This window comes from Crinia signifera, chromosome 1 (assembly GCF_055691185.1).
Source record: "Crinia signifera chromosome 1, ASM5569118v1, whole genome shotgun sequence".
NCBI classification, from domain to species: domain Eukaryota; kingdom Metazoa; phylum Chordata; class Amphibia; order Anura; family Myobatrachidae; genus Crinia; species Crinia signifera.
Window position 1 is genome coordinate 163462694 of NC_139217.1, and position 24762 is coordinate 163487455.

The 24762-nt window shown below is 41.6% G+C and overlaps 1 protein-coding gene across 2 annotated transcripts in view; it reads right to left on the minus strand.

Moving 5' to 3' along the window:
- RASGEF1B (RasGEF domain family member 1B) overlaps positions 1–24762 on the minus strand; it is a 296825-nt gene that overhangs the window by 191126 nt on the left and 80937 nt on the right. The gene's annotated exons all lie outside the window — the stretch shown is intronic.

Here is a 24762-nt window from a genome sequence, read left to right on the forward strand (position 1 = left end):
TGCCGGGTGATGTTCTGGGGGAACGCAGGTTATGCCGACAAGTCACTGGATGAAGGGGGGGGGGGGGGGAATGACCGCTGCTTACCTCCATCTGGGGATCCCTGCTCACAACTACAACCCTCCAGTGGCCGGCGCCCTAGGCAAGGCCCTGGCTGTGGGAGGGGTGGTTTAGGGTTATAATTCCAAAATAAGATGGTATGCCGCTGTTTGTATTGTGACCATTGGGATGTGCACCTGCCCCCAGGGGTTAAAGTGAGCAGGAATGGGGTGGAACTGCATTCCATCCGTTCCCTTTGCCCCGCTGTCTGTCCCTGCCTACATCGCTAAAGGAGACAGCCGGGCAGAGCGTTGGGAAAGCTTGCTATCTCAGAGCAGGTCCATCTGTCTGTGGCGTGGCTATTTCAATTGATGCGCCGGCTTATGAATCGTGAGCCAATTGGAGCTTCTGGCCCGGCAACCAATCAAGAGCTACTGATGCATGATTGGCTGCCGGGCTAAAAGTTCCAATTGGCTTGCGAGCTGGCGCATCATTGAAATAGCCACACAATGAACGCATAGACCTGCTCTGAGACAGCCGGGTTTCCCACCACTCTGTCTGGCTTTCTCCTTTACTGCACAGTGCAGGGCACACGATATCAAGTTATTCATCAGGAAAGCTACATACATTTAGCTTATACATCCTCTATATAGAACATTTAGCTTATACATCATATATATAGAACTAAAACAAATAATGCTATATTACAGTCACAAGTTAATCCTTATTTTCAGCAAGTGATTGATGGTTCATTAGTGCAAGAATCGGTAATTTGGAACTGTATGAAGAACCTATTATGGTTTTGGAGGGATAGTGTATACAAAGAAATACATATGTATGTCTCAGCATGGACCAAAGATTTAGGGATGACAGATAGAGATTAATTTGCATATAGATCCTACCCCCTGCAGGTATATCCATTAGCATTCTAATTGGCAATAATCACAAGTAAATACTCTATCTACAGTAAAGAGTCGAATGGCCCCCTGAGGTTGCTATTACAAGATCAGCAATGTCATTTAAGGTCCACCACGGAAGACCTTTTTGTTTTCATGGCAACAATAGGATAATTGACTTTAGAATGTTAGGTTGCTACTGTGCAACATAATGACAGATCTGGATGATAAAAATTCTTGTAAAGGTCAAAGAAGCAGATACTTCAAAAAAATATTCAACACTCTTACAAGAAATGTTACTTCCATAGATGCCTTGGTCTGACTTTCACTGATCTCACGAGATGGCCAAAAGCACATTATGTTCTCTCATCTTTTACCATTTTCTTTTTCTTTACTCCAATAATATAAACTGATATAATGTACCACAGTGATATCACGTACAACCAGTCTGACGAGAGTTACTGTAGCTTGGGCCCAGTGCAGATGCTTCTTGGGTTCACATGATGGAGCTCCGAGGGTCACTAAGATGCCAGGAAGTGAAAGTGAGGCTATGTACAACCTTGATAAAAGCAAATACTGGGGAGGGAGGTTATGACCATGTACATCAATAGGAAATTATTGAGGTTTTCAATCATTTTCCACCTTGGCAGCCCATTATCATTATTCGTACCCCCAATATTTGCAAGGCGGTAAATTTATAGTATGTATAATTCCTATGTTTCGGTACAGCTATATATATATCAATATATATATAGATATATATCCACGCTTCTGGCTCCGGCACTGCTGGGTCCCCCTGGGGGAATACTGGGCTCCGGTGCCTTCCTTAAGAGCAGCGCTCTATGCATACATACGAAAAAACTGGAGGCGGCACTCAGAGACTTGTGCAAGTAGTTAAACGTGTATTAAACACATGGAAAGTGATCTACGTTTCGGCTATCCCCGAAACGTAGATCACTTGCCATGTGTTTAATACACGTTTAACTACTTGCACAAGTCTCTGAGTGCCGCCTCCAGTTTTTTCGTATATAGATATATATATCTATCTATATATATATATATATATATCTATATATATATATATATATATAGATAGATATATATATATATAGATATATATATATAGACTTCATGTGTCGGCACTCCTGGATTCAGTAGTCAACTTGCCGTGTACCTCCTGAAGATTATCAGTTTGAACACTGATATCTTAGCATATCCATTGCAGCAGTGGCACTCCGGTCTTACCCAAGAAATTGAGACAGGAACACAGATTAAAGTGCAACGTTTCAACGCTTTATTTGGCTTGATAAAAACGCAAATAAAGCGTTGAAACGTTGCACTTTAATCTGTGTTCCTGTCTCAATTTCTTGGGTAAGACCGGAGTGCCACTGCTGCGATGGATATATATATATATATATATATATATATATATATATATATATATATATATATATATTTATAAGACCATAAAATGTGCTAGAAGCCAGAATTAAAATTTAGTGGATCAGCCTCTCAGTCAGCATGACGGTGGGTCGAGGGACAAGTCGCTCCAGTGTGTGTATCCAGCTTTAGGTTAGACCAGGAATTCCCAACCTCCGTTCTCAAGGCACAATAACAGTGCACTTTAGAGTGATATCCAGGCTTCAAAATACATGGTTAAATCAGAATAACTGAAGTACTAATTAAGTCACCTGTGCTCAAGCATGGATATCACTAAAACATGCACTGTAGTGTGCCTTAAGGATAGAGGATGAGGTCAAACTTGGGAATGCATGGTTTAGACATTGTAATTTAAAATTAGTATATGACACATCCCGTCCCAACTATATACTCTGCAAATTTTAAATCTGCTCAGCTGTAGTGAAACATAATTAAACCAAGGTGCCTATTGGTCCTTTTCTTTTTTGCTCCTACAACTCTGAATTACACAATACAGCAGTGGTTCCCAATCTTTTTTGAATCACGGCACCCTAGAGTATCAGAATTCTTTTCACGGCACCCCTAGGCCCTCCAAAAATTAATTAGATTGGGTTTATATGTGATTCTGAGGGTCAGGTAGGTGGGATAGGGCAGGATTTGCTTCTGTTTGTACACATTTTATGATAGACAGCCGCCAGCATAAATAACCATAAATAATTTGAGTTTGTCCTTAACCACCAACCCAGGGCACCCCTGCATGTGTCCCGAGGCACCCCAGGGAGCCACGGCACACAGTTTGGGAACCACTGCAATACAGTATGTATTTTTATTTGGTGTACTGAAAGGATATCTTCTGTAAGAATTCTAGGGCTACATTATTTCTTGCCAATGATCCATATATTTACATTATATATTACTGGTGTACATAGGTGTGAGGGTTCTCCCTATCATTAATAGGCTTTTTGTATACTACTCATATAACTGACAACAAGAACAAAGATTTTTATGATTAGATACTGAGAATCTTAGTAAAGTCCAAGCTCATGTGCAAGAGAGGACATCTAGTGGTTGGAGGTAGAAGTGTCAGAATCCGTTCCTAACTCCTCAATAAGAAGGTGGAAGCTGGTCTAAATTAATTTTTTCTTTCCATATGATTTTGCGAACATCCGCTTAATACAATGCCAGATTATTATTCTTTCCATGTAAAATTTAGAAATGATTGTGGTTTTAGAAGTGGTTGTTTCTAAAAATGTGGTTTAATGTGATTAATTGCCTTCATTTAATCTTACAGTTTACAAACCAAATATATAACCAACAAAACCCATGAAGCATTACAAAATCACACTTTAGTAACTCTTTTAAAATATGTGAAGAGAATGTAAACTAATTAATCAGTAAAACTGTTGTATGAGAATGATGCTTCTATGATTAGGTGACAAGAAAATGTCAACTTAACGTCTTTGTTAAAATTAGTTTTAAACAACTGATGTGCTAAATCTAGAACTCTTGGCCAAATGTCTCAAATCTGTTTTTAGGAAGAAACAGAAGAGGGAAATGTTCAGACTTTATATTTTTCAAATCTTCGAGGTAATGTGCTACATAAGAACAATGTGCTACATAAGGTTCGTTTTAGTAACTTGTCATTGTAATTTGCTGCATTTGGCCATTTAGAGATTCCTTTTGGGTATGTGGGGAATCACTGGTAGCAACTTTTATATCAATAACAAGGTTTGATATTGGGCAATAAGTTTTTCCATGCTGTTTCTGCTCACTTTCATCGGCAATAGGAGGCGCAAAATCCAGGATGAAACTATGGAGGGGAGTTATTGTTCCTCATCTTCCTCTGCCTGTGGTGTCAGCAGTCCTGATTCTTCTTCTACCATGTTTTACCAGTATCTCTTTTTACTCACGTTTATATTATTTCCGTTTTAACCTTTTGCAGTCAATTTTTTTCAAACAGTCTGGTTTAAATGTTTAAATTAATTGTAATTTTGTATTATTATTATTCAAAAATGGTCTACATTGAATGTTGAATGATGTTAATGTTCTTATTTTAAAGTGACTCACTACTGGATCTGCTACTAGTGCTAGGGCTGTTGAGCCTGACTAGACGTTGGACCTGAAAGGGTTAAGACCTCATCGGAGGTTGCCTGCTTTTGTTTGTGTGAGAAATCTGTGAAAGAGCAATAAGCCACTCAGCTCTATTTATCATTGGTGGTTTATTGGTTCTGTTCTGAATTGCAGTATATCATAGAGATATAGGGCGAGATTTTATGCCGCCCGAGATCAGGGGCAGTGCGAGATGTCCGCCGAACTCAGACGTTTTTAAAAGGGGAATTAACTTACAAGGCAAAACCATAGAATGTAGTCTGCCATCTATCCTTTTGGGGATACTCCCTCACAGGCAGCCTAAAACTAGTAGTGAATGGTTCCAGATTTTCATTGAAAGCTACACTCATCTCACCTTGCTAGGTATAGGTCATGCCACCTATTATTTCAGCATGCTTTAATAAAGTATACATTTGTGGGTAAAATCCTAGTCATAATCATCAGCCTTTTGATTACTTAGAGGGCTCTATCAGGGGGGAAATCTTCTTTCCCTTTCTTTCATTTGGCATATTTTTTTATTTTAGATACCTGTTGATGTCTATGCAGCATTTCTCACAGTGGTGTATTTTAAGGGCCTTATTCTATTTACTGCATGGGAAACCCCATTTGACAATTGAAAGTGAAAGCTTTGCTGTGTGAATCCCCAATTGGTGGTCATATCTCTGCACAGTGTTATTTATTAGAAGACAGTCCTCTTCATGAAAGAACCTAATATTGTGGACTGACATGGTTTTTGGCTACTGGTCTATTGCTATTTCTCTGTGGCGCTTCTTAATATTCCTGCTAGATTTTGGCCTACTTCTCTATCTTGCTCTTCCATGAAAGACCATCTTCCCAGCTTATGGTCTTTGCAAGGCTTTTAGGCACCCTATCGAAAACCTCAACCTACTGCCCTCCCTGCCCCAACCCCAATACACACTTCCCAGCTCTTTAAGCAGTGTTGCAAGTAAGGGGGTACGGCGTGGTACGGAGTACCTGTAAGAAATATGTTGCAGGTACGCAGTACCACTTACCCCTGATCCACTGTCATTTCTATTTTCATTTTAAGTCTAAATATAATGCATCCGCAGCCCGCCCACCCAGCGTTATGATTGGTGCTGTATGCAGCTCCCGGCTACTGCTGATTTAGCCTGTCACACTGACAGGCATCAGCAGCGCCGACAGCATGAAAAGCAGGCTCCACTATTGTAAGCACAAGCTGCCTGGCTCTCCCCCAAGCAAGAGCCAACCCACCCCCAGTCATTCACTGTTTCTCATTCCCTGTCTCCTGTGTCCACGCCTCTATTGTCATTTAGTCACTCCTCTAGCTTTGTGTGACCACGCCCCCTGATGACAAATGATCATGCCCATTTTTGGTGGAGGCTATCAGTACCCCCAAGAAAAAAATTCTACTTGCACCACTGTCTTTAAGAGAAATTATGGTGGTGGTGTCTTACGGCGACTTGGGCCTGATTTCACCTGATTCTGGTGGATCGGGACAAGTAATGAGGTTAAAATTGACACAAATGGCATATGTATGACATTGGGTCAGGTCAGAGTCAGAGGTCGGACCTACAGAACGTAAGATAAATCAGTATCGGACCCATCAGTGGCACATAGCAGATGCTTTTTAGCTACCGCGTTGTATTGTGTCTTATTCCATCCGTAGATGTGTGCCAGCGGTGACACTGGCAAACACCTATCTGCAGGTCTAACCTTCAAGCAGAGAGCGGCATGCGTTGAGTGGGCAAGACATTTGAATAAAAAAAAATTCAAAAGAATAGGCGGCCGCTGATTGGCTGAGAGAGCAGCCGCCCATTTTTGTGAATGGTTTTTAAATTTTCCTTCCACTACTGCAGCTCCCCAGGAGTGCTTACATGTGATAAATCGCATGCGATAGTGTATGGGTGCCTTCAGAAGTTCCGCAGCCACCACCTGCATTAAGTACAACAAGGATGCCTTCCTCATAGACTACCTTAATTTTGTGATAGGCAGACTTGGTGGTACCCATGCCAAATAATAACTAGATGCAGGTTGCTCTTTGGACCTGAAGACTGCACAATCCACCAAGAAGTGCATTCATATAGTTAAAGGCCCCCGTATTTTGGATCGATTTTGCCTGATTTTGGCCAATTTCGATGTTTCGGGACGATATATCGTCTGAAAAGTGCCACATCGTTTGTGTTTTCCATCCAATGCACGGTCCCGTGAGAGTCGGCTGGGAGCCTCTAGGTTGGTCGGACAACACCTGTGATTTGTCGAAATTGGATGTAATCGGATGGAAAATGGAGTGCTTTTGGCGCATGCGATATATCGTATTCAATAAATTGCAGAAAGTATAGTACACATGTAATTTGGCCATAATCATAATCATAAATCCCATACAATTTATTGGACCAAACTGCATGCAAAAAATTACATCAAAGTATCAAATCGGATGCAATCACTCCTGGGAAGGTCCAGGGGGAGTTCAAGGGAAATTGCATCCAATTTCAGCATCAGATATATCATTCTAATGTCCTCAAGAAAGGCATGTTATGAGAAGCACATGCACATACAAAGAAAGGCAAACACATTGCTCTCTGTTAAGTACCCCACTGTGGAAAAAGAGTAGTCAGTGCGGCGGAGGCGGGCTGAGGTAACCTAGCATATGCCTGGTCTATTTTAGTACTAATGCATAGGGAAGGACTGCATGATGCAGAGTCTCTAAGAAGATAAACAAATGTTTATAGAGCAATTCTAATAGCAGCATTAAAAATAAACTGAAGCGGTAAATACTTTACATATTTGTTATTCCAACAGAGTTCAGGACACCATTTATTGATCATATCACAATTTTATGCATATGCAAAACTGTAATGACCGTTCCGGAAGGGATAATCTGTTTCTAATCTTGAAGTCATTTTCTGCTTGTCTGGCATAAAAAACTGTTGTCATAAAGTCAGGATAGAACTATCTACGGTACATGTAACTATAGTGGTTTATCACCAGATTGTATTACTTCCACAACAAAGAAAGACGTTTTACTGACATCAACTGAGCTTACAGGATTTTTAAAATGTTGAAGGCCAGCTTAATCATACATTTAATTTCTTTTTTCTTTGTAAACTATATTTTCATATATGAGAGCAATAATGTGTGGAGACATTCTTTTCACATTACCTTAACATCTGGTGCTCAGGGGTATTGAATATACAGTATACGACCCAGAAATTATTTCAAGTCCCCTAAAATGTTATACCAGGAAAGCCTGGAGGGATATTATCTATCTCATTATACTCAACTAAATAGATAATTAGGTATTCAGCAATAAAATAGATTTTTATTATTATCATCATAATATGTTTTCTTTAAGGCACCGCAATGCTGTCTGACACTCCAATAGTTTACAAAGGACCTGTGATAATTATGACAGCTGAGTGTCTGTTTTGGGGGACAGATATATTCTAAAGAAGACAGGAGGAGAGTAACAAATTAAATTCTAGCTAACATTTGGCTTGATGCGATTCATCCTTCCACTTATTGCTGGCATAGCGGTGTTAATAATGCCAGTATGCTTGTACAAATCCATTTACAATTGCAAAGTATTGGGTTTCCAAGAAGATCTGTCTCTTGAAACTGCTGAATGCAATCTAACCCCTCTTCCCCGTCAGGGCCAGTATGGTTGTTCTGACCATGTTTGCTGCTGCGAGGGGTGTGGTATGATGCTCAGACAGTCGGGATTCCGATGGTCATTAGTCCACCAACGGAATCCCGACTGTCGGCACTCCAACAGGGGAGTGGGCCCTATAAAGCCCTTGCGAGCTTGCTGCATTTGCCATGCGTTGATCACCACAGGTTCTATTCTCTATCTATGGGAGTTATGGACCCCCAAGAGGGAGAATAGCCCCTGTCAGTTGGGAACCCAACTGTTGGCCATTTAACAGTCAGAATTCCAATGTCGGACTAATGATAGTTGGAATCCTGACTGTTGGAGCATAATCCAGCACCCGCTGCAAGGGAGACAATGGCAGTTGAGGCTGCTGGACAGACACAGGGGATGAGCCTGCTGTAGAGACATGTTGGGCTGGGATTGCTTGAGAGACATGGGAGATAATGGATGGAAGAACCAGGAACCTGTCCACTGTTTGCCACAAATCGGAATGTTTTTTTCCTCAAATTGCGATGCACAAAATTCCAAACAAAAACTATGGTTGGCTGTTTGACCCTGAGGTACAAATTATGAGTACACAATGGTCTGACAGTGATCTTCCAGAATGGATTGACGTATTTTCTTCACATTTTCATCAGTTTTCATCAGTGTGTGTGTGCGTGTACATGTGGTAGGGAATATAGATTGTAAGCTCCACTGGGGCAGGGACTGATGTGAATGTTCAAATATTCTCTGGAAAGTGCTGCGGAATATGTGTGCGCTATATAAGAAACCGTTAATAAATAAGTTTAGCCGGTTGAAGGACATCCAGATAAAGGTTATTTTCAGTTGATATTTCACCTTGTTTGAAATGGGAGAACCATTTGTAAAGTTGTGTTTTACTCATGGTAGTTGTAACCAATTTATAGTATAACAACCATTTCTGAAGCGCTTTTCCCCAAAAGGAAATAAAAGTTCACAGCAGCACATTGTTTGTGTAAATCAGCCATCACAAAAAATAGGTGCAATCAATTACTTCCTTCCCCAGCAATATCGGCAGACATACTGACTCAGAAACGTTCAGCAACACTCACCTATTGGCAAAAGCCAGTACTACAAGCACCTGCCCTCTAGAACAAGTCTGGTTTATTTTGGGTACCCCCTCATAGAATACCTAGAGTACATCCACTCTGCTCCCCCAGTATGGACAGCACATCCCTCTCCTGCATCCCCAACATATATAGTGCAACACCCCCTAGAATTTGAATACAAACAAACAGTAGGTGTCACATTGGCGCTTTAGAGATTTGCAGAAAGGCAGTCTAAATGGAGCAAAATCGGGGATACTCAGAGACCACAGAAACTGAAGCGCAGCATAGAGTTATGTATTGTGTTCCAAGCAGTTAATCTGAATAGGATCAATGACTATAAAAGTAAATTTTAATTGACAAAGCTAATACAAGGAAATGTGTAATTCTGCTAGATTTACACACTGTGTTTGTTTGTTGGCCACCATGAATGTATCCGACCTGTACACTGTTATACCCCAGTGAGGCTTTGTTACGGGGTTCTTACTCAGGTCCACCAGTTAGATTTGTGCTACTGCTACTCAGAAAGTTTCTTGAACTTAATCATTTTCTCTATCAAGGCAAATACTATTTGCAACTAGCCTGTAGAGCTGTGGGCTTTAATTTAGCACAGAACAATAACAAATATTGAATTATTATCCATTGACACCGATGGCCTTAAATACCCCAAAAAATGTTTAATGATATCTTCATTTCAGAAGCACATCTTCCTGGTTTTCATTCAAGAAAATGTCAAGATAATGTATTTAAATTCAAATATCCTTAATGTCAACTCGTTAGGAAGCCTTCTCTTATAAATTCACTTATATTATCAATAGAAATACTGCTAATAAAATATATACTGAGAAACATAATTAGACGAAAAGTTAAATTAAAAATATTTAATTTCAAGCACTTTCTAAAATATGCAAAATTATAAATTCAACAAAGTTAACTTAGTTTTAGCTAAGTAACTAAAGCAAAAATGTCCCGTAAATGTAATCTTTAGTTTGCATTCCCAGTGAGATAGTGAACAAGTTTAAAGACTTTTATTCTTTGCTGTACAATCTTTCCAGCTTCTCTAAATTAATTATTTAGTTGCAGTAACTGCCAAGATTTTGTCTTATTTGAGTACAACCACCTTTATACAAAAGGTGGTTGTATTTCCTTCTGCTAAACAAGTTTTGTAATATAGGAAACTGCCCTTGTAGTAATATTAGCAAAATCCTCATCAGTTCATGGTCATGTTTTCTTCCCAACAGTGTTTTCTAAAAACTATTTCAATCCTCTCTTCAAAGCTATCTATTTTAGGAGCTGTCTCCTTTTGACTTCAGCTCTGCATTTAACACAATTGCCCCCGCTATCCTAAAGCCCAAACTTCTCTCCCTAGGAGTTCCAGAATCTATCTGCTCCTGGATTGTGGACTTCCTGATGGCACGGAAACAGGTGGTGAAAGCCGGAGCCTTCACATCCGCCATTCGCACGATCAGCACTGGTGCTCCCCAGGGATGTGTCCTTTCCCCCCTGCTCTTCTCCCTCTACACTAATGTCTGCATCTCGAGTGACCAGTCAGTAAAAATCATAAAATTTGCTGATGACACCACCATCATCGGCCTAATCAAGGAGGCAGATGAGTCTACATACAGAGGGGAAGTGGACAGACTTTCACAGTGGTGCGGCAGAAACAACCTGGACCTAAACCCCATCAAAACAGTCGAGATGATAGTAGACTTCAGGAGAAAACCAAATGTCAAGGTCCCGTTGGTAATCTCCAACAGAGTGGTGTCATGGGTAGAGACCTTCAAATTCCTTGGGACAAAAATCTCTTGCAACCTCAGATGGGAGCCCAACATAACTTCCATTGTCAAAAAGGCCCAACAGCGGCTGTTCTTTATGAGGCAACTGAAAAAATTCAATATTCCGCAGGAGCTGCTGCAACTCTTTTACACTGCTATCGTGGAGTCCGTTCTATGTTCCTCTATTACAATCTGGTATGGAGGGGCCAATGAATCTGACAAACGAAGACTGCAAAGAGTGGTGAGGACAGCAGAGAAGATTATTGGGATGGACCTCCCCCTGTAAGGGAACAATACTTAAATAGGGTCAAGAAGTGAGCTGGGAAGATCGTGGTGGACAAACTCCACCCTGGCCATAACTTGTTTGATATTCTCCCATCAGGTAGACGCTTCAGGTCCATTCCTGCCAAGTCGTCAAGAACCGCAAAAAGCTTCTTCCCGATAGCTATTCAGCTATTGAACAATGTACTCTAAGATACTGCTAATCTAAACACCTAACTGCTCTATGTAACCTTGCAAATCATAACATGTGAATTGTCTTTTGTATGCGCAACTGATGCAATGTATGTATGTCCTGTTATCCCTCTTGTACCATGCTTGAAGCTGCATTGTATCCACAAAAAATTCATAGTATACGAGAGTATACATGGCCAATAAAGTGATTCTGATTCTGATTTACCAAGCCCTACCAAATTAAACAGTTATTCATAAATCCTTAAAAAAATGACAATTATTTTCCATGCTGCAGACCCATTTTGTTGATCATACCAATCTTAAAATATTCTGTTCTTACTTCTCGGAGCAGTGTATGACCTTCTGATCCCTGGTATGCCATCTGGGACATTTCCCGGGGCAGAATTGCAATTCATGCATCAGATTTGCCCAGTTTTCATCCGATACCTAGGCCTGATCCATCAGATTGGATGAAAACAGGTCAAATCAGACCTGTGTATGGGGTCCTTAAGTCACCTAATATCATTCACTGTACTCAGAGATTAGGTCCAATGGCAACCCCATGCATACACAAACATTGTATATGAGCATTTGCATAACTACCCAGACTGTAGGGCAGATGCACTAAGCTTCAAAAGTGATAAAATGGAGAGTGATAAACAACCAACCAATCAGCTCCTGCCTGACATTTTTCAAATACAGTCTGTGACATGGCAGGTAGGAGCTGATTGGATGGCTGTTTGTCACTCTCCGTTTCATCACTTTTGAAGCTTAGTGCATCTGGCCCTGTAGCTGTTATGGGGCTTGAGCTGCTTCAAGGGTTGCAGCTCCCTCTGCACCCAGTCATGGGCTGCCCTAAAGCACACTGTTACCCCTAGTTTATCACCATCTATTTTGTTACTTTTTGAAGCTTAGTACATCTGACTCTCTAACAATGTCTCTCTCCATGACACTCTTTCTCTCTCTCTTTGACACAATCTCCCTCTGACACCTTCTCATTCAATCTATCTCCTTGACAATCTAACTTTGGACCCCAGATGGCAGCAGGCTGTCAATCTCGTCTGTTGCCATCCTGCATCTCAGGATCTGTTTGCAGAACCCGTTGGGCAAATTACCGGTAATTAGTACTTTGCATATCAGGAAGCAGCTCCTTCCACATCTAACCCCCACTGTGTTACAGAGGTGGTAGAGCATTCGGGAGAACAACTTTTAGAGAGTTTCCACAATAAAAGCAAGCATAGAACACCATCTAAAATTAAGGTCATGCTTTTCTGAGAAGCAGAGAGCAAAAAATCTGTATTAAAATCATGAAGATTACTAGTTGAACTATTAATTATAATATAATAGCAAAAGTTAAAAAGTGACACATTAACCCCTTCAATTTTTTTTTTTTTAGCGGGAGCTCTCCTTTTTTTTAGGGGAGCTCTCCCTAAAAAAAAACCCACCACTGTCTCTCCAGGGGCCAGGCAGCACTGCTGAGCACTATATCAGCCACTGCCTGGCCCTGCCCCCAGCAACCCAGCTGTGTGCGGCGTGATGTTACAAGGTCACATTGCACACAGCCGGGGGGATGAGGCGGGGCAGGGCAGCGCCTGAAGCTGAGTTCAGCGATCAGCTCAGCCGTGCTGCCCGGCGCCAAGCAGCGGAGACATCGGCAATCCCGATAATTTTCCGGGTTTGCCAGCTGGGCACTGAAGCATAGCCCGGAAAATTCTCAGGAGTGCCAGTCAAGGGGTTAAATAATATTGAATGTGTCACTAGCAATGGTAATGTAGTTTTTTTTTGTTAGTAAATTAATTGGAAATGTGTCAAATTGTGAACAAGTTGTGAACAATAAATCTATTACACTCTGAGAGAACAAAAGTAATCAGAGTGCAAGCCATTAAAGAGAATTGTGTGGATCTGTTGTCCCCCCATCCTCTGTAGATAAACCAAGATTAATACAAGAGAATATTCCGTTTTCATTTGCTGCTGCACTGCAGGACGGCTTTACTGCTGTTCTCATGAATCAATATATTGAACAGGATCTTCCCATTAACACTATTTCTACTAGTATAAAAAGTCATATAAAAATAAAGCCTCCTACAGGGACCTACAAAAACATTTGCTGATCTCTCTGAGCACAGCAAAGTTTTGAAATGTTAAGGGATAAAAAGAATGACTATGAGGAATTACACAGTCTAGCTGCAGTGGCTGAATGTATTATTTAAATTCATGTTGATTTCACATTCTCTGTAAAACTTTATTGGTGTGCATGTCATGCTCCTCCATGGTGCAGCACCAAATTATGATGTCATTCATGATTAGCCCACATACTGAGGAAGATGCATATATGCACAGCTGTCATGGATGTTGTGAGCATAGGCAATTCCTTATAAAGAGTAATCTGCCAGAATCCATAGGGTGAGAAGAGAGAGACGGAGCAGCACTTCGGAGTCGGAAGTATCTCTGGGGCTATCTGTGCTGCACAGGAGGAGATGGGTTGTACCGGCCAGTGTGTGCTGCTGCTGCCATGTGAGCGGGACTGGAGGAGTCGGCGGGAGAGAAGTGAGCAACCCCGGGGGGTAGGGAGTTACAAGGCCGGCCGCGGCCATCTTCAAAATGGTCAAAGCCGCGGCCGACCACGGCCAAATTTTCTATGGGCAGCACAGCCAGGCAGCGGCCCAGGGGGGGGAAGCGACGTCCCGGCCAGGGGGCAATAACAGCCACATCTGAACCGGCTCACCGGGAAATGGCCTGGTTTCCCGATGGCCCAATCTGCCCCTGATTAGGCATATCTACAGTTTTGAGAGGGTTATGCGCGGTATTGGATTTATCCAACAGAGAGGCAAAACGGGGTTTTATTGTGTTTTTGGAGTAGAGCTAACAAGAGCCTCTCCTGGACACAATACCTGGCGCTCAGTATTTTGATTAAAAATAAATAAATGAGTAGATATGGTAGCTGCTGCAAATACTTCTGTGGGTCCGTCTAGACTCACATTGAAAGAGAATTTAAAGGGAGGGAAATTGAAGTATGTTTGCGCTGCTTGATAATAATGCTATAAACACACCGTATGGCTGGAAGAATTGAACGATTGACACACTGCTGCAAATATATACTTTATATAAATATAAATATGGAAATACACAGTTAGTACATCTTAAAATAAAACACTTGAATAAAAACAAATCTCATATATATAAGACAAATCAATGTTGAATTAAAGTCCCAGTATCATGGGCTGTATTGATTTAGGACATTCAGCAATCCTCCATTTATAAATAAAACTTTATAGGAATATGCAAATAATTGTAATGGATGGTACCAGTAAATAAGGTCCAGTTTGTGCACACAGAATTATGAGGTGATAGAAAAATAATAGTAATGGATATTTGACTGTCCGATAGTGTAATAAAAATAGCACAGAAAAATAGTTTTTGTAGTCACCAGCTTGTATACTGAATGCTCACCCTTCTGGAGTTACACTCTCTTCGTGCTGAATCACGTATATATACCGGCAAATCGTCCCAGTTGTTTTTGCAGGGTGATGTTAGATTTTTGGAGACCTGATATTCGCCCTTCTCGGCAGCAGTCCTGTGGTCAGAGACGGAGTCACCGTCCTGGCCACAGCGGCACACGAGGTGAATTGGCGGTGTAAGCGGTCTTATGCCAAGTGGGGAGCCGGATGATGGAATCCCGCTGTGGTGGAGTAAGCGGGCAGTGAAGAACAGCTGATGGCCGGCAGCGTGGAAGCTGCACTTCAGCTGTAATTCGGGCTGGAGGGTGAGCGGAGAGCTGGAAGGAATCTCTGTGCTGAGGTGCGGTTCGTGGTCAGCGAGGTAGCTGATTACCGGCAGCGTGTGGTAAGCTGCACTTCAGCTGTAGATTTGGAGGTTTAGCTGAATGGAGTTTCCAGTTCAAACAGAGTGATGACATCAACGCGTTTCGTCCCCGGGGTAATTAGGGAACTTTCTCAAGACAAGACCACTTGTCTTAAGAAAGTTCCCTAATTACCCCGGGGACGAAACGCGTTGACGTCATCACTCTGTTTGAACTGGAAACTCCATTCAGCTAAACCTCCAAATCTACAGCTGAAGTGCAGCTTACCACACGCTGCCGGTAATCAGCTACCTCGCTGACCACGAACCGCACCTCAGCACAGAGATTCCTTCCAGCTCTCCGCTCACCCTCCAGCCCGAATTACAGCTGAAGTGCAGCTTCCACGCTGCCGGCCATCAGCTGTTCTTCACTGCCCGCTTACTCCACCACAGCGGGATTCCATCATCCGGCTCCCCACTTGGCATAAGACCGCTTACACCGCCAATTCACCTCGTGTGCCGCTGCGGCCAGGACGGTGACTCCGTCTCTGACCACAGGACTGCTGCCGAGAAGGGCGAATATCAGGTCTCCAAAAATCTAACATCACCCTGCAAAAACAACTGGGACGATTTGCCGGTATATATACGTGATTCAGCACGAAGAGAGTGTAACTCCAGAAGGGTGAGCATTCAGTATACAAGCTGGTGACTACAAAAACTATTTTTCTGTGCTATTTTTATTACACTATCGGACAGTCAAATATCCATTACTATTATTTTTCTATCACCTCATAATTCTGTGTGCACAAACTGGACCTTATTTACTGGTACCATCCATTACAATTATTTGCATATTCCTATAAAGTTTTATTTATAAATGGAGGATTGCTGAATGTCCTAAATCAATACAGCCCATGATACTGGGACTTTAATTCAACATTGATTTGTCTTATATATATGAGATTTGTTTTTATTCAAGTGTTTTATTTTAAGATGTACTAACTGTGTATTTCCATATTTATATTTATATAAAGTATATATTTGCAGCAGTGTGTCAATCGTTCAATTCTTCCAGCCATACGGTGTGTTTATAGCATTATTATCAAGCAGCGCAAACATACTTCAATTTCCCTCCCTTTAAAGACAGGCAAAACAGCTAACATGCCACTTTGTTTTCAACTTGAGCAATGCGCCCACTATGGAATTGTGGGAAAACCATCACAGCCCAACTTCTGGCCATGTGAAGTGGCTTAAGACCTGGGAGCACTGTCTTTACTAACAGGATGCTTAACCAACATGGTCACTGGGGAACTTTCCAAAAACCAAGATGGTCATGATGCTACTTCCGCCAACCACAAAACAGAATACATCTACATGGTCTATGAGCCTGGATTCATTCAAAAGTGCCCTTAAAAAGCACCTGTTAATTAAAACCTAACATCGCACATACACCGTGTTCTCTCCTTCCTGGTCTCCTCCCAGTTCACCTCCTGGTTACACCCACCACTTTACTACTATAAGTTCTTATACATTCTCTAAAGAAAGGTCCTCTACCCCCTTTATTGCCACCCTACACTATCCTCGTCACAGGTATGCTACCAGTTACAGTCAATGACTTTGATCCTTTCTGTCTACATCTGTAATTTGGTGATTGAGTGTTAATCTAAAGGTCCTCGTCATCGCTCTTGCAAGTATAATTTCCTCACATATAAAATGTATTGTGACTCAGGCATGCTGAGATGCATTCGCAAATGACATGCATATGTTCAGTCGCCTTTTATTCAGCGTAATAATACAAAATCCATCGTGTACACTGTCTATCAGCTAGTGGATTTTCTTGCTTTTTAAAAATCAAGACTATTGTTTACTATCGATTTACACTGTTTATTCATCAACAAATATATATACAAAGGCATTATATTCATCACTAAGCTAATCACCATATTTGTCTTTTTAGAAGATCAGGGCAAAACTATTACTTTTGAAGAAGGAAGCCTTACAGAATGCATTAGCTGTTTGGTAAGTATTTGAGGTCAATGATCCTGAGGACAAGGACAATTCTATCATGCAATGAAAATAAATTCAAACTGTCTCTTTAATCTCATTTAACCCATTTACAGCATTGTTATGAAAGTGCTTTGAATGCCTCTTTATTTGGAACTCAGTAAGTGCTCCCAAAGAAATGAAAGTAAAAGACTGCTTGGGGGGAAAAGGTTGCATGATGTAACTCTTAATGCTTTTTCCTTCTAATACCACTATTCAACGAGAGCTCTGTTAAATACATTTGCAGCAATCAATATAATTAAATGTATATCAAACTGTCCAAGCTAGTGATTTCTAAAGAATATTTCCATTAGCTTGCCATGACAGTAAATTAGAGGCTGAAATTAGTGAACTGAACAAAGAAAATAAAAACTTAACATTCACAAACTGTACTATACTACCGAATGCCCGGGAAACCTGCAAGTACAATATAATACAGCAATACAGTTATCAGCGGCTTCCTCAGGGAGTAAAAGTAGCAAGAAATGCTGTTCTTCTTACTTTTACTCTCTGAGGAAGCTGCTGATAACAAAGGACAGACGGGGAAACGCGTTGGAGGATATATTCAGCAAATGCATAAGAGGGATACCTTAATTGTTTAACCAACTACTTCACACTTCTCAAAGTTTACTCTGGATAGAGTCGTTTCCAAATGTTAATCAGCATCAACGACTGGGAGGCTTGAGAAGAAGATGACATCTATAAGGTACCTCTGTTATTTTGTCTGGCCAGACATAAAAACTGGACACCCTAAATCAGGCATGTCCAACCTGCGGCCCTCCAGATGTTGTGAAACTACACATCCCAGAAGGCCTTGCCACAGTTTTGATATTAGGAAATGCTAAAACTATAGCAAGGCATGCTGGGATGTGTAGTTTCACAACAGCTGGAGAGCCGCAGGTTGGACATGCCTGCCCTAAATCTATCATGTCCATACCATTTCTGCTAATTGAAATTATCAAAGCCAAAAGTCATACTACTGAAATGGGCCTCTGGCCTTCAGACAAGGTTATCACAGACACATCTGCAAATAAAGACTGTTGTCTTTATAGACACTAGTCCCCTCAGTCACTGAAGCAGGCTGAACCACAATCATGGCATTATTCATTTTACATGAAAGGGTGTTTGTTCTTCTAACTAATGACTTGTCCTCTATGCTCAATTTGATGGATATTCCCAGAATGTTGTGGAAAATATTTGAAACAAGTAAATATCTCTGTTCTCTTTGTTGCTGGTAAAAACAGAGGCCCTGATTCTGTGGTGGCAGCAAAGCAATAAAAGTAACTCAATGCAATAGGTGTAAATGCATTTATATATTTATTTTTTGCATGCAGGGTAAATACTCTCTGCTTTTGCATGCAGCCCACCAATGCCTGACACCCTTATTTTTAAAGGTTTATATCTCTTTGGACACACCCCTCTCATATCTATATGTCACTTCACATTTTATATCTGGGTTTTCCTATGTACACAGTTACTTGTTCTTTTCTACTCAAGTCAACCCTTAACCCTTAATCATGGTTGACTTACATGAGAAGCTCGTGTGTCGTCTCCCAGCATACTTGCGCACAGCGTCTATTCCCTTCGGGCTTGGGGGACTCCCAACTGCCCCCCCCCCCCCCCACCGCTGCAGGACACTATCGGCCCCGGGTGGGGGGCGGGAACATCCCAAAATACCAGGAAAGTCCCGCAAAAGAGGGGACAGTTAGGAGGTATGTAGATATGTGGTGTAGGCCCCCATGGTTCCAGGTGCCCATGTGAATCAAATATTCTGCACCCTTCATAGATAGATACACCTATGCTTAAAACTCAGAATCGCACCAATAAAGTTTAATCTGTTTAATACCCTGTAATGTTACATTAATATTTGGAAATATTCCAAATCTGAATTTGTAGCAAAATAAATAAACATACAACCTCAATACTGTAGGTACCACAAACTGTCATTACAGGCCCTGAATAAAAATCTGGCAGCTCTTTACAGACATTCGTGACTACGTACCCAAGGTATAGCATACCTCCCAACTGTCCCGCTTTCCGTGGGAACGTCCTAGTTTTTGTGTCCCAACGGGGGCTGGAAGTGTCCAATGGCGGGGGGAGGCAGTTGAGTCTCCCTCCTGTCACCCGCTGAGCAGCAGTGAATAGACGCTGTGTGCAAGCGCACAGCATCTATTCCTGCAGCCAGAGGGGCTGGGGGCATGGCTAGCTCACAGGGCCTCTGGCCATGCCCCCATAGTATTAAAATGGGAGCGTGGCCTTGCAAAATGATGTGATTTGTAGGCCACGCCCCCTTATGAGGTATGCTATAGTACAAATGACAAGTTTCAGTTTTCTGAGGATGAGATGCATATTTTCAGGCATACAAGATTTCTCAGATTACTTCATACAATACAGGTATTATTATTATTATTATCCTTGACTGAAGTAGAGAAAAAAATAATAGGAGAGTATACAGAACAAATCTACTCTTATTCTGGTTGTGTATATTTACTAGCGCATACAATGGAAAATGGCTCAGAATGAATGATCATTTCTTTTATATTTGCTGATACTGAATGAGTCCGGTACTAGCAGAGTGACAATACTCAGTAAATGTGTTCCATTCATTGTACTGAAAAGTCCTAGTGTGAAATGCAAACGAAGTACACTAAGAAGGCTGATGAAAAATGCCTCTGCAATGCCATCTACTGGATCCATTCGCTGCAAATCCATTCTCAAGACGCTCACCATCTAATGATTTTTCAAGTGTGTACAGTCTGTGCATAGCCCAGGACTTACCCGATAGCTGCAAAAGAAACAGTCGGATTGGGGTTTGAATTAACGTCACACGCCTTCCCCTGAAACACCTGGACGTGGCTACATTTTCCCAGACACTCCCAGAAAATGAGCGGTTACCACCCACAAACGCCGGCTTTCCGTCAGTCAACTTGCGTCAGGCCACTGATCAAAAAAGTGGCAGGATTTTATCACACGATGGTCTCACGCATGCTACAGGCTGAAAGCATGTGCAGTATATTTATAATCGCCCTGCCTGCAAATTTGCTGGCAGGTCAGAATAACCCCCATTATTTATATGGAACTATAAGAGACCCACAGAACCCAATTACAGAGTACATAAACAAATAGGCAAGAGAGGAACACAGGGGCAGATATATTTAGCCTGGTGAAGAGATAGAGTGGAGATAAAGTGGCTGGTGTGTTATCACCTCTAATCAGCTATGTTTGACAAATGGCAGTTAGGAGTTGATTGGCTGGTGCGTGATCACCTTCCACTTTATCTCCACTTTATCTCTTACCATGGCTTAATAGATGGGTGGTCAAACTCGGTCCTCAGGACCCCACACAGTTCATGTTTTCCAGGTCACCCGGCATGTGCACAGGTGCATTCATTACTCATTGACACCTTTTAAAAGATCCACAGGTGGAGCTATTTATTTCACTCGTGATTCTGTGAGGAGACCTGCAAAACTTGCACTGGGTGGGGTCCTGAGGACTGAGTTTCAGAACCTGTGGCTTAATACATCTGCCCCACAATTACAGTTCAAGACCATATAGGACTAGTACATGGTATATAAACTTAGCTGCATCAGCAAAGGAAACTGAAAATGATTATTATTATTATTAATGTTATTATAATTATGTAATAATTATTAATTGCTGTTACCTCAACCATCAAAGAAAAATTACTCCACATCAGTAGTTTTAGAAAGGAAACAGACTTCATAGATATACAGGTTGACCACCGATTATCTGGCACCTCCTTTAATCCGGACACAGGTGCCAGGGGGAAGTTTGTGTTGTTAGATGTAGAAGAGACTGTGGGAGGGCTTAGAAGTACTTACAAGGGTAGTGAGAGGGTTTATAGAGGCAGTGGGAGGGTGTCAGGATGCAGGGGGGGTTGCATTGGGGGGAATGGGTCGCGCTGTGGGGACTAAAACACACTGCGAGAGCGTGGATACTCTGTGAACCTGAGACAAGCTCCTAGAGGTTGATGGAGATTGATTGGTACTGTGGGGGTCACTCTGTGTGGGGCTCCGTGCTTACAGAAGGTACCACCGATAATCCGGCAAATTCGCAAATCCAGCTCAGTGCTGGAACTGACGATGCCTGATAATTGGTGGTCAACCTGTACTAGTAAGCACCATCAGAGGTGGCTGGAAAATATTCCCCTCAGACAATTTAAGAGAATTAGGCGCAACTGCACAGAGTAAACTGTATGCCAAGACTAAATAAAGTCAGCCAAAGATTTAAAAGCAAAGGATTCCCTATGAAAGTTATTGATAAAGCAAAAGATGGTATTTTGGAGATAGACAGAAAAATCCTACTATTGGAAAGAGACAAAATGATAATACTAAATTTGAATGGGCTTTCATAAGCCAATATGGTTCATACTACAAATAATTAGAAAAAATTATTATACAAACTTGGAGAGTCCTGAAAGAAGATACCATATTGAAAGATACATTACCTGATAAACCAACATTCATATACAGAAGGGCCAAGTCACTTACAAACTAGTGAATAGCAGTTTGGTTAATGTAAAACCGTCAAGAGAGAACCAAAGGTTTCCACCATTGCTGCTCATGTTTGATGTGTCGGTCTACGTATCAAAACAACCCGTTAAAAATAAAACCACAATATTTCAGGTTAACAATAACAAACACGTGTATAAAATAAATACAGGTTTAGTATCCCTTATCCGAATTATTCCGAAAACCATACATTCCAGAAAGTGAAAACAAAAAAATTCTAAAAACTTACTGGGGACACCTGTAACAGCACTACTGAGGACATGATATGTAACTGGCACTAAATATGTGCAAGGATATGATTGCTTGACATTCAAATTCAGTACCTGAGATAGGACACAAACTTTGTTTCATGTTTTCAAACCTTGTTTTTTGAACAAATATATATTTGTGTGTATTTCATGTGGTTGATGTGTTTATACAGCATAAATGCAAGATACCTCAAGATACATTATTGAAATATTAAAATATTCTGAAATACGGAATAATCCAAAATTCTCCTCGTCCCAAGCATTTTGGATAAGGGATGCTCAACCTGTATAATGTTTCATCACCTGCAATTTAAGAAATTATTATTAAATAATAAACTGTTAATAAAAATAAATTATTTTTCACAGTTTCTTATATACTGTAGCGCACACATATTCCGCAGCGCTGTACAGAGAATATTTGAACATTCACAACAGTCCCTGCCTCAGTGGAGTTTACAATCTATATTCCCTACCACATGTACATGCACACACAGACATTCTAGGGGTAATTTTGTTAGGAGCCAATTAGCCTACTAGTATATTTTTGGATTGTGGGAGGTAATCGGAGCACCCGGAGTAAACCCACGCAAGTACAGGGAGAATATACAAACTCTGCACAGTTAGAGTCATGGTGGGAATCAATTCTATGACCTCAGTGCTGTGAGGCAGTAATGCTAACCATTTCACAATCCGTACTGCCTGAAATGTAGTTGCGGCATGATATATGGGGGAAAGACAGTTAGGACTTTAAAAATAAGGATGTCATGTCGGAACATCAGAAAAGGACAGTTGAAATATCCCCTGTCTCAACATAATAAATTAGCCCACAAAAATTCTGAGTGTTTTACTAAAAGGTATATTGGCATTGAACAAATAAAAGAATGATGAAAATCTAGAGATCTGAGAAAACTAAGGCCAAAAAAAGAGAGTGGATGGATATATAAACTCAGTAGTCTGGTCCCATATGGCCTGAATGCAGCTTTTACAATAGCTGTCTATTTTAAATGTTTGCAAAATCTTTTGAGCTTAACCTTTTATCTCTATTTATTTTTTTGGTACTTGTGTAGTTTCACGGCAGCAGGCTACGCTACGTTTTCAGCTTACTTAGTTAGCGTAGTCAGTCAGCGTTACGCAGTTAGCGTAGTTTGTCAATGCTTATTACATTGTATGGGAACCATTGACCATTTTAACCTTCCTGACATGACAGGTTTGAATGTGTTCCTGAAGCGCGGCGACCGTAGTGAGCCCCTCGAGGGGATGCGGTATGCATCCTCTCGACCTGTTCATACCCCCACTATCCACGCCAGCGTGGAGTTGATATTATAAAACCCGAACCAAACCGGAAGCGTGGCGAGCGCAGCGGATTATTTGATGTGTATTCCGCGTCCCCTCGCAGGGCTCGCCATGCTTCGGGCTCGGTGGCTTGTTGTGCTCGCCACACTTTATAAAATCAACTCCATGCCGACGTGGATAGTGGGGGTATGAAGAGGTTAGGAGGACACGTACCGCATCCCCTCGCGGGGCTCGCTACGGTCGCCGCGCTTCGGGCTGGTGTGGATAGTGGGGGTCATGTCAGGAAGGTTAAAATGGTCAATGGTTCCCACACAATGTAATAAGCATTGCTGACTACGCTAACTACGTAACGCTGATTGACTACGCTAACTACGTAAGCTCCGGCTAGCCGCGAATGGGCGGGAAGACATCGCTGATACAGACAGGGACGGCTGACTGACTATGCTAACTCCATAAGCGGCCGCGGGAACACGCTCTATTGACTACGCTAACTACTTAAGCGAGCCGTGGAAACACTATGCTGATTCTGACAGGGATGCTGACTACGCTGGCCACGGGAACACTACGCTGATTCTGACAGGAACGCTACGCTAACTACATAACTGCCGCCGTGAAACTACACAAGTATAATTTTTTTCATGATCCATTATCTCCTGACTACTTATGTAAATCATTTTTTTTTAAGCAATTCAATTTAACACACAGGGTTGGACAGAAGTGGGAATACAGAGTACCATGATAGTTTCAGTTGTAAAATGTTATTGTATTCAACTGTATTCTTCAGGAATGGAATTACATCACCAACTGGAAAATAACAGCAACTTGCTCACATATTTGTTTATATGTGCTAAGCGGTCCGTCCCCCCTGCACTACATGATCAGCACTGCAGTAGCTGCTGATTCCCATTATAAACACAGCTATGGGTATACTATGTATTACTCTGACTGAGTGTCTGCCATGCACAAAGCCAGTTTGATGTAATACTAATGGGGTAAATGCAGACAATAATCCTGCTGCTCTCGGTTGTGAAGACACCTCCATGCAATAGTCCAGAGTCTAGGTTTAAGTATATCCATGCTTGGCCAGAGATTTAATTCTTACCTCAATCAATTTGATATAACCATCTGTGCTGAGCCGGGAGTATTCTTAAAACCTGGACGTTTAGGATGCCTTGAGAAATGAGTTTGGGAATGTCTGTAATAGTATATTTATCATGTACTGTATTTGGATGGCTTTATCCAAATCTCTACTGCATTCGATGCATGCACCATAGCGGTGCTGGGAGGGATCCGATTGGATCTCTCTCAGTAGAGACATGCAAAAAGAGGCCCATAGACTTCAGGCCATACCTCCAGAAACAGCATTTTCAGATGTGTGCCCTCATTTTAGGTTTGCTGCAACTCTCTCCCCCCCCAACTCTCTCCATATGTCACAGCTAAGTGGGTGCTAGGGTGTTCGCA